Raw genomic sequence first — 11214 nt, 5'->3', positions numbered from 1 at the left:
GCTATAAGACCGGCTATGCTGTATGGTACGGAGTGTTGGGCGGCTAAAGGGGAGCACGAACATAAGCTGAGTGTGGCAGAGATGAAGATGTTGAGATGGATGAGTGGTCACACGCGATTGGATAAAATAAGGAATGAAGATATAAGGGAGAGAGTTGGAGTAGCACCCATTGTGGAAAAGATGGTTGAATCGCGTCTCAGGTGGTTTGGACATGTGAGAAGAAGACCGATAGAACATCCAGTCAGGAGGGTGGATGAGATGGAAGATGGACAAAGGGCGAAAGGCAGAGGAAGACCTAAGAAGACCATCCATGAGGTGGTCAAACGAGATCTACATGTAAACAGTCTCTCTGTAGACATGATACATGACAGAGCACAATGACGTTGTTTGATTCATGTAGCCGACCCCACTTAGTGGGACAAGGCTTTGTTGTTGTTGTTGTTGTTGTATACTAGTATTTGGTGAAGGAAAAATCTTGATCATGTTGTAAGAAATTTCTTGTTTAATTAAGATGTTGAAATAAAGAAGAATATTTGCACAGTAACCTAAAATTGAAAACTCCGAAATTCTAAAAGAGAAAAAATACGCTTGGATGACTAATAATTTTTCAAAAAGTTTTAACTAATGTATATGCTCCTGATAAAATTGTCGGAATCTAGCAACAAATAAATATATCTTCAACAAAGTTAATACTATCTAATTTTATTGAGAATGTGCTTAAATATCTAATTTGTCATGGATATGTGTTTGTATAGCATGAGAGAGGACAGATTTGAACATACTATATATAAGAATAATCGTGGATTCGAACAAGGCATACGAACGTAATAATAATAATTAATAATGATTAATGAGAATTAGTACCTAAGAGAGTGCAGTATATATATATTCGATGGCCAAGCTCAAAAAGGATGCGATATGGTGAGTGTGGAGTAAAAAAGATTAGAAAGAATCCTGATGAGTGCGGTGGTGGGCTGATAGGGCCATAGGGTATAGGGAAGACTTATCTTATATCATAGAGTGGCACGTTTGGTTTACTGCAGGCAAAGTGCATGGCACATTGGACCCACTTATTGCCACTACCACTATCAAACTTAGTAGTTAGTATTGCTTTTCTTCACCTTCGCCAACACAAAATATATAATTAACAATCTATCTATCTCTCTATTTATCTATTTATATTATATAAAAACTAATACCACTATTTTCATGTAATAAGAATTTCACAACTTAACATTTTACCATTTTATAATTTTACCATATGATTATTATTGTATAGATATCTATCTTTTTTTTTGGTATTACCGCTCAAATTTATTTTCTATTTATAATGTTTTTAGAAACTGTTATAATTCTATTCATTTTATTTACTAATTATAATAACTAATTATATATCTATCATTATCATTACTAACTACACACAATAATATATTTTTTCTCATTCACTCATTTTTAAATCATAGCCACCAAATTCATCCTCTCATTCTTATACTCACTTATACTTATATTTATTATATAAATCAACATTTATTTTACATATTTTTTAATCTTTTTTTCACATAATCATATCTTATGTTTCTTATTCTTTCTCCCTTTCATTCTTGCTAATATTTTATACAATTATTTTTATAATCAAAGCTATTTTTCTTATTTTATATTTTTTAATATTATTTAACCACAATCGTAATATTAAAAATTAAATGTTATGTTTTAAAATATTATATATGCATTTAAATTGCATCTAATAATATTATTCTTGTTTTATAATATTTAATATAAATTAAAAAGACAAAAAATAATAAATAAAGTGTATGTTTAAAAAGAACAAAACTTTAATAAAAAGCAAAAAAAATAAATAAAGATGACTACTGAAATTATTTAGTTTTTAATTCTTTATAGTAATATTAAATTTTATATTAATTTATAAAAAATAATAATACTTTTTTATAAATTCATATGCAATACATTATAAAAAATTATATAAAAATAATATTATCAAAAGTAATATTAATATTATTATTATTTTTAATTTATATATCCATCTAAATTCTGCAATACACGAATTTAAATTTAGTATACACAATTAAAGAGTTAACATTTTCAACGTACAGGATGTTGGCCCTTGGCGCTACTACAACAAACAAGAGTTTTTGCAATGGCAAAAAACTGTTATTATAAATCAAAAAATCGTTTCTAAAATTTTAGACAACGTTTTAGTAACGGTTTATAAACTGTGGTATATACGACCGTAACTAATGCTAATAGACAACGATTTTTTTATCTAAAGCAACAACAACAAAGAAAATTGTTGTTCTTTGTTACCGTAATAGCAACAATTTTTATAACAATTTTTAAAAAATAATTTTTATCATTATGCAACGGTTTAGAACCGTAATAAAATAGACAATGATCTTACACCGTTATAATCTCTCAAAAATAAACAAACAACAAAAAATAGGAATCATGGGAGACAGAAATTAAATAGAACATTCTACATAAGAAGGCGAAGTTAATGCGTAATGTATGAGTTTAGTATTAAAAAAAAGTAGTAAGGGTTTTTGTTAGTGAAAAGTTTTTAACAATAATAATATATTAAGTAATATAATATTATAATTAGATTTTTTTATTAGATAATTATTTTAAATATTAATATAGTTTAGATATTTTTCACAATTATTTTGTCAAAAATTAAAAATAAATATTATATTTGAAAGGAATAATTTTATGTGTATTATATATTAAGTATTTTTAGGAGATGATTTTTATATGTACTATAACTTAAGTATTTTTAGAGAAGGGTTTTTATGCGTATTTTTTGCATAATTATTTGAACAATATTAGAAAAATGTTGTTTGATAAAAAAAAATTTGTTGTAATGGTTATAAAATCGTTCTTTAAAATAGTCAAAGAAAATAGTTTTATTTTATTGTTATAAAATAATAAAAAATTAAACTTTAACAATAATACTGTAAAAATTATTGTCTAAGGCTATCTAATAAAATAATTTTAAAATGTAGTAAATTTTGACAATAATTTTTATATGTACTATAAATTAAGTATTTTTAGGAAACATTTTTTATACGTATTTTTTTATAATTCTTTAAATAATATTAAAAAATTGTTACTTAATAAAAAAAAATATTGTAATAATTATAAAATTATTCTTTAAAAGTCAAAAGAAACGATTTTATTTTGTTGTAATAAAATAATAAAAAAAATTAAATTTTATAGTAACACTATAAAAAATTATTATCTAAAATCATTTACTAGAATGGTTTTAAAAGGTTACAAATTTGTACGTGTTTAAAAGTTAAAACTCATATTTATCTTATTTATCGTAGTGACCCTTGGTCATCATTCCCTCTTTGAGCACTTGCCTTTGGCAAATGTAACTTTTTGTTTATTTGGCCTGATCTCTCTCTATCTCTCTCTCCCTTAATAATGTTAGATTACAACTTCATTCTACATTTAAATAACAATAGAAATCAGAATATGTTCTGTACACACACGTATATATAAAACACAATATTGAATATTGTCAGTCATTATTTTTATATAAAATTAATTATTAAATACTGGTCCCTGTCCCTCTCAATAAAGATAGTCTAACTAGTTCTGCCATCGTGTAAATTCGCTATATGATAGTTCAATTAATATTAATTAAAAATATAGTAGTATATCAGGAAGTTCGAAGTAAGATTGTTTAAAATTGAAAACCAACTGTGGTTTGTGTGAAAAATATGGTAAGTGGAGGCTCATTTGTCACGGTGTCAGGAGACAACATATACAAATGCTCTCATTATTAGTATTAATTAAAATCAATGTAATCTATCTCCATTTTTTGGTGCATGTGTCCTTGACTTTTGAACTATTATTATTATATATTAATTATTGAATTTAGTTAATATCTATTTTTAAATTGCATATTAAATTTACTATTATTTAATTATATTAAGACGATTAAATTACGTCTGAATTCACAATACAAGAGTAACGGGTTAAAAGTTATGTTTTTATGTATTTGCAATCTTTTTTCTCTAAGAACTTAGATACTATATAGTAGGGGTGTATATGGCCTGGCTCGGCCCGATCTCGGACACTTTAGGGGCTAATTTAGTGTGATTTTATCAAGTTTAGGGTCGGGTAAGGATCTTAAAAATAGATCCGGTCATTATTTCGGGTCGGATCCGGGTTATAGTTCGGATCACTCGAATTCAGCCCGGTGGCCCGATTATTATACACAATTAATATTTTGTGTTATTAGTGATGAATGATGGATATTTTTATGTGGAATTTAAATATTGTAAACCTTAATATTTTGTGTTATTAGTCATTATAAGATTATAAGTTAATGTTTTATATTTAAAATGCATAAGACTTTAGACAAATGCATAATATTGTGTTATTTGTATTGATTTAAATATTTGGTGTTATTAGACAATATTAGTATTAATTATGATTATATTTTAATTTTAGAGAATGGTTGGCTCTTGTTATATTTTTTTTAATTGAATTTTACTATGTGAATTGTGAAATAATGGTTAGAAATTAGGTGATTTTACATGTTAAAGGACTGATTTTTATCCAATTTTTACTCGATTTTCACCTGGCCCGAAGATGCATAAGTTTCATCGGGTTTAAGATTGGATTATGGTTTAAAAATTAGACCCGATTTATATTTCGGATCGAACTTGTGTTAAACTAAATCTAGTATGATCCGACTCATATACACCCCTACTATTATTATTTCACCAAAGGATAAATTTCAACTTCGTTTGTTCTTACAGGTCTTTCTCTTTTTCCCTTTTTTGTTGTTTGCTCTTTGAGATTAACCTTGTATTGCTCATTTTTAACTATATTGATATTGATAGTAAATTTTTACATTACTACTATAAAAAAAATTTAGAGAACTAACTATAATATAAACTAATTAAGCCAATTTTTTTTTTATTTTGAAAATTGAAAAAATTAGAATAATAAAAAAATAATTTTTATAACAGACTTATTTTTTAGTTAGTTGGTTAGAATTTACTTCACTTTTAATTGGTTCATAGAAAAATTGTACTACTATTTAATTTAATGGTTTAATTACTCTATTAATTCTTATAATTTTGCAAAATTTTTAATTAAATTTTTATATTTTTTAAATTGAGTTTTTGTACCAAATTTTTTTTAATTAAATCCCTCTTACCAGTTAATTTTATAAGAATACAATTAAAAAAAATTAATGCAAAGACCTAAATAAAAAAAATGTAAAAATTCAATTAAAAAAATTAATATAAAAATTTAATTAAAAAAATACAAAAACTTAATTAAAAATTTCGTAAAATTATAAAACCTACCGGAATAATTAAACCTAATTTGATATCAGTCTAAGCATCTTGGATAACTACAAGCGATATGACACGGAGTATGCCAGTGTTGCTTAATCCTTTGTATATTTCTACGGCATAGAAATTCACTTTTCTTCTATTGAAAATGGGATCGGAATTTTATTAGTGGATTGGTTAAGTTCTTTCTCACTTAATTACTTTTACACAATTAATCTCAGCGTAACGGCTTTTTGTCTCCCACCAGACCCTTTTTTGTGGCGGATTAATCTAAACGTAACGGCGTTTTGTCTCCCACTAGTCCTTTTTTTTGGCGTATAGGAGCTTTCCCATTCCTTTGATTATTGCAAGAAGATTAATACTAAAATATGTAAGTAGTAATAAGAAATTTAAAACTCCTTAAAGGCCTTTTATTAAATCAAAAATAGAGTAATTTTTTAAATTAGTTCTCAAAAATTTTAAAAATAGATATTTTAATTCTTCAAAAAAATTAATACACATTAACATCTTTAAGGTTTTATTTCAGTAGATAAATTAGTCTTCAGTCTATTTTTCGGCAAAGTAATTATCCAAAAGCAGTTCCCAAAAATTTAAAAGACAGACATTTTAGTCTCAAAAAAAAATTAATATACAGATCAATCTCCAACGTTTTTCTCTATTATACATAACAGTCCACCATCCATTTTTCGACGTAACTCACTAATGGAGAATGCAAAATTGACACACTTGTTGTTTGTTAACATGGTTTTTGCACATGTTATATATAAAAAAATATATGTATGTGCCACATGGATGTGTATGTTAAGTTAGTCTAATTATGAAGTAAAAATTCAGTTAACTTTTTGAGTTAATTGATAATTTGGTGATCAAGTTGAGATTCAAGTGAAAATAGAAGAATAACTTTGATTACACTTCATTTCTAGCTATCACATCAAGCTAAGTTATATTAAATATAAAAATATCAGGGCAAGTTACATAAACAAATAAATATGGCTTCGAATTTATGCAATTACAACTTTCTAAAACATGTTATATCTTTGTACTTCTTTTTAATCTTTTACAATATACACGTAATCCACCACAAGGTGTAGCGGATTACATTGAAATGTGTGCAAAGCAAAAATTGCTACAGGATGTAGCGATTTCTAAAAGATCTGGGGCATGCATAAACCGCCATAGGGTCCAGCGGTTTATGTAAAAATAAGGTGTAGCGTAATCCGCTACACCCTATAGCAGATTATGTGTACGTAGATTCTCTATATATACCAGCGGAAGGCAATTGTGAAGAAGTAGAGTGTCATTTTCATAATGGATAGTGAGGAGAGTTTCTTAACTCTAGTGCATTGCTCTGGAAAAAGTCAAAAAAGTAAAAGACACAGTGTTAAGTTTACTGATAGAGAACCACTGAGTGTTTTTACCCGGTCATCGAATACTTTGTCAGAGATAAAAATCAATATATTACAAAAGTTTGGGAGTGTGTGGGATCAAGTGGGTGAAAAAGTTGTTTTACAAGATTCCTTTTACTGTTGTGTCAACTGGTGTGAAGTATGATACATTTGTGATAGAATCCGACGAAGATATGCAGGTTTTGTTTCATTGTCGGGGAAGTTCTTTAGAAGTGAGAATACACGAATTGTATGCCGAGTTGGAAGATGGTGTCAACAGTTCTACGGCATCAGCTCCGAATCCTCAGTCGACTTCGTTGGGAGGTGCTTCTACATCGATACCTGTGGTTGCACCTGCGATTCCATTGGTTGAACCTCCATCTGTTGCACTTGGGATGGCTAGTGCACCTCGTCTAATTCCTAATTTTGCAGGTGAGGGTGAACCGGATCAAGTTGAAAATGCGATGCGAGAGGATGATTTGGACGAAGAGCCTGTTGATATAGTTGGGGATATTGATGAGGATACTCTGAGCAATCCACCTACACAGCATGGCCCATCAAGTTTTGGCACACAACAACATCCTCCACATTTCTCAACCTTGAACTTGGAAGCCATCGACCAACAGCCGGACGTAGATCCTACCTTTGGGGGTCAAGGATTGCATGATGGAATCGCTCCTACAAAATTTTAGATTGGCCAATCTTTCCAGAGTAAAGAGGAAGATGTGTTGAGTGTAAAGGATTATAACATCCATTGTGAATTTGAGTACAGGATAGTAGAGTCAGATCATTTTAAGTACCATGAGAGATGCAAGAAGTTTGGTAAAGGTTGCACGTGGTTGATTCGCATCACACTTCGGCAACGAAAGGGTACCTAGGAGGTTAGAAGGTACAACGGACCTCACACTTGCTTGGCTACATTGATTGTAACTGATTATTGGCAGCTTGATTATCATGCCATTTGTGTGAGGATCTTTCCATTGGTTAGAGTCGATGCTGCAGTTACGATAAAGGTGTTGCGACAAGCTACATAAGTAATCTATGGATTTAGGCCTACTTACAGGAAGGTTTGACTGGCAAAGCAGAAGGCAATAGCACATATCTATGGAGATTAGGAAGAGTCATATGGCGATTTGCCCCATCGGAAAGAGTCTTATGGCGAGTTGCCCCATTGGATACTTGGTGTGCAGTCCACCATGGAAAGACCATTGCATTGTTGAAGACTTCTCCAATTAGAGTTGTTGATCAGGTTGATCCATCTACCTTGTATTTTCATAGTATTTTTTGGACATTTCCTCCTAGTGTTGAAGCATTTCGACATTGCAAGCCACTGGTCAACATCGATGGTACTCACTTGCATGGCAAGTATAGACATACTTTTCTTTTGGCTAGCGCGTTAGATGAAAACTCGAATATCTTGTCCATTGCGTTTGCACTTGTGGAAGGGGAGAATGCAGAGTCCTAGTCTTTTTTTCTTACCAACTTGTGACAACATGTGACTCCATAAGAGGGTATTCTGGTGATCTCTGATAGGAAAAATGGCATCAAGGCTGCATTGGAGGCACCTAATAGTGGTTGGGTACCTTCTCATGCATATCGAACATTCTGCATTTGTCATGTTGCAGCTAATTTCTCCCTCAGTTTCAGCGCCACTCCCGATCAGTAGCCCATGTACCAATGCGTCGTCGCCACTCCACATGCCTGTTATTAGGCACGTCCGGCACTTGCATCCTAGCAGGCGCCTGCAAGGATCCTCTGTGAAAGGCATCGATCGGAATTTCGACTGGCCTAGGATTATCGAATACGGCATCCGATGACAGAATCATGTGCACCACTCGGTGCCACAATTCTAAGTACTCTGCAGATGGACGTGGGTCAGCAACTCTTTGGATACTCAGGACGGAATCAACTCTATTGATCCAATACAGATGCCATGTCTGAAAATAAGAGGGAAATCACCTATCTCCACCCTTACCATTCTTCGCATGAAGCCCGTCTATATTCAGGGCTGGCTCAGGTACATGTTGTACGTTGCCGAGCTGTGAGACCATCCTATCAACTTGATGCCACTCAATCATAGCAAAATACATCAAGTTGGTAACCACCCACCATAACCTACAGTGCTCCTCAATAAGTATCTTTGGATGAACTACGACAAGTACGTCAAGCGCAGCATAAGTGTCCCACACAAACTAAAAAGGACAACATGATCTATGGTTAGAACATTATATATAGAGAGGTCGGTGATCTAATAATGAAACATCCAACCACACACAAATAACTTACATCTCGATCACCCAGTTAGTTTAATGCAAGGCGAAGTTGAATAAGTCATTGCTCCTTGGCATGAGATGTTGGTAAATAAGTCATCCACCTAACAGATAATAATGTAAAATCAAAATTTAATATGGGATCTAAAAGGTTAATAACTTGACACAAATAAATACTGCGCTCTGTGCATTAAACGATACCTGAATGCTAATGAAAAAGTAAAATCGTCAAACCCATGCGGTCTCAACGTGGGGAACCGCCAGAAGATCCATGACTGTAGTAGTTGAAGAGGACTAGCCAACTTGGTGACATTTTTGTTGGCCACCCGACACATGCATCTATACAACCATGCCAATGCAGCTGAACCTGAGCTATAACTTCCCATCTCATCAAGCTTTACTACAAATAGCAACCACCGAAGGTGAACCCAATTTGCATTATTGTCACCAAACAACTGGGTGAATAACAGCATCATGATGTATGCATGTGCATATATGCGAATAGTATCATCACTTGCATCAGCTAGTAGCACTCGAAACCTCTCATGGAACCATGTAAAATGGACTGTCATCTGTTTGACCTTAGTCGGCGGCGGTAGCTTGCCGAATAATTTTTGAAACCACTCCCAAGCTGGTCAATCATTCTCTATAAAGTGCTTGAAATCAGTGAGAAATGTGCAATTTTTTATTTTTTAAGTCTAAATTTTGAATTTTAAATCTTAAATTATAAATATTAAACTATAAATCTTAAATTCCATATTCTAATTCATATGCCTTAAATACCAGATTTTATATTCTAAATTCTAATATTTAAAAGAAAATAAACTAACCTTTTCATTAATGCCTTCAACAAGGTGAGCAACGCCGTTGAGCCGATACAACCAATTTTCGTCCGTCATGGTCCCACTCGAATATAACCTCTCCAAATTTTCTAAACTCTCTCGTAGCCTCCTCCTCCCTCCCTCAAACCACAACTTTCTCTCTCAAAACAAAAGTTTTTCCTTTCTACCAAATGAAGAATCTGTTGCTGGCTATCGCGGTTTTATAGCCAAGCTCCACATAAACCACGACACCTTCTAGTGGATTCGGGTAACCGCTGTTTTTACATAAACTATTAGACCTTATAGCAGTTTATGCATGATCCAGATCCTTCAGAAATCGGGATATCCTGTAGGGGTTTCTGCTTTGCATACATTTCAAGATAATCCGCTATACCCTGTAGTGGATTACGTGCATATTGTAAATCTTTACACCCTGCAGCGGTTTACATAGATTAAAAAAAGCAGAAAGATATAACCTGTTTCAGAAAGTTGTAATTACGTAAATTAAAAATCAATTTGATTTATTTAAGTAAATTGGCCAAAATATCAAATGGATTTAATTTTGAGTTTCTTGTAAAATAATCTATATTAACTTTATTGAACATTATTATTATTATTATTATTATTATTATTATTATTATTATTATTATTATTATTATTATTATTATTGAGTGACAATTATATATATAATTTTGGTTTAATTACTCCGTTCGCCTTTATAATTTTGTAAAATTTTCAATTAGTTCCTTATACTTTTTTTTCTTTTTAATTGGGTTCCTGTACCAATTTTTTTTTCCAATTAGGTCCTTCTTGCTAGTAATTGGTTTAATTGTATAGGGACCCAATTTAAAAAAAAAATTGGTATAGGGACTCAATTAAAAGAAAAAAAAAGTATAGGGACCCAATTAAAAAAAATTGGTGCAAGAACCTAATTAAAAGGAAAAAAAGATATGGGCAAAAAAATATATTAGGATTAATAAAAATACTTTTTAGTTTTAAATTTATATTTATTCAAAAAATTTAATATTCATTTTAATAATTGTGTAAAATTAACAAAATTATTAATTTGAGAAAGTATATATAATTAAAAATAAAAACAAATACATAGAGAAAATAATATTTGTTTACGTCGAAAAATAGATGAGGGACTGTTATGTCTGACAGAGAAAAATATTAGGGATTGATATGTGTATTAATTTTTCTTGGGGACTAAAATAGAATTTTTTATTTTAATAAATAAAATAATTATAATAATTACTAAAATAAATAATTTAAAAAATATTTACCAAAATAAATATCCAAGGATGAATAAAGGGTTAATGTATTATTTTAAATGAACAGTTCATCTTTTCTATTATTTAAAATGCACTATTTGTCTTTTCTATTATTTAAAATTGTCTATCTTTTC

Source organism: Arachis duranensis, chromosome 3 (assembly GCF_000817695.3).
Source record: "Arachis duranensis cultivar V14167 chromosome 3, aradu.V14167.gnm2.J7QH, whole genome shotgun sequence".
Taxonomy (NCBI): Eukaryota; Viridiplantae; Streptophyta; class Magnoliopsida; order Fabales; family Fabaceae; genus Arachis; species Arachis duranensis.
The sequence above is the reverse complement of the archived record's forward strand: the minus strand, read 5'-3'. Positions refer to the sequence as shown.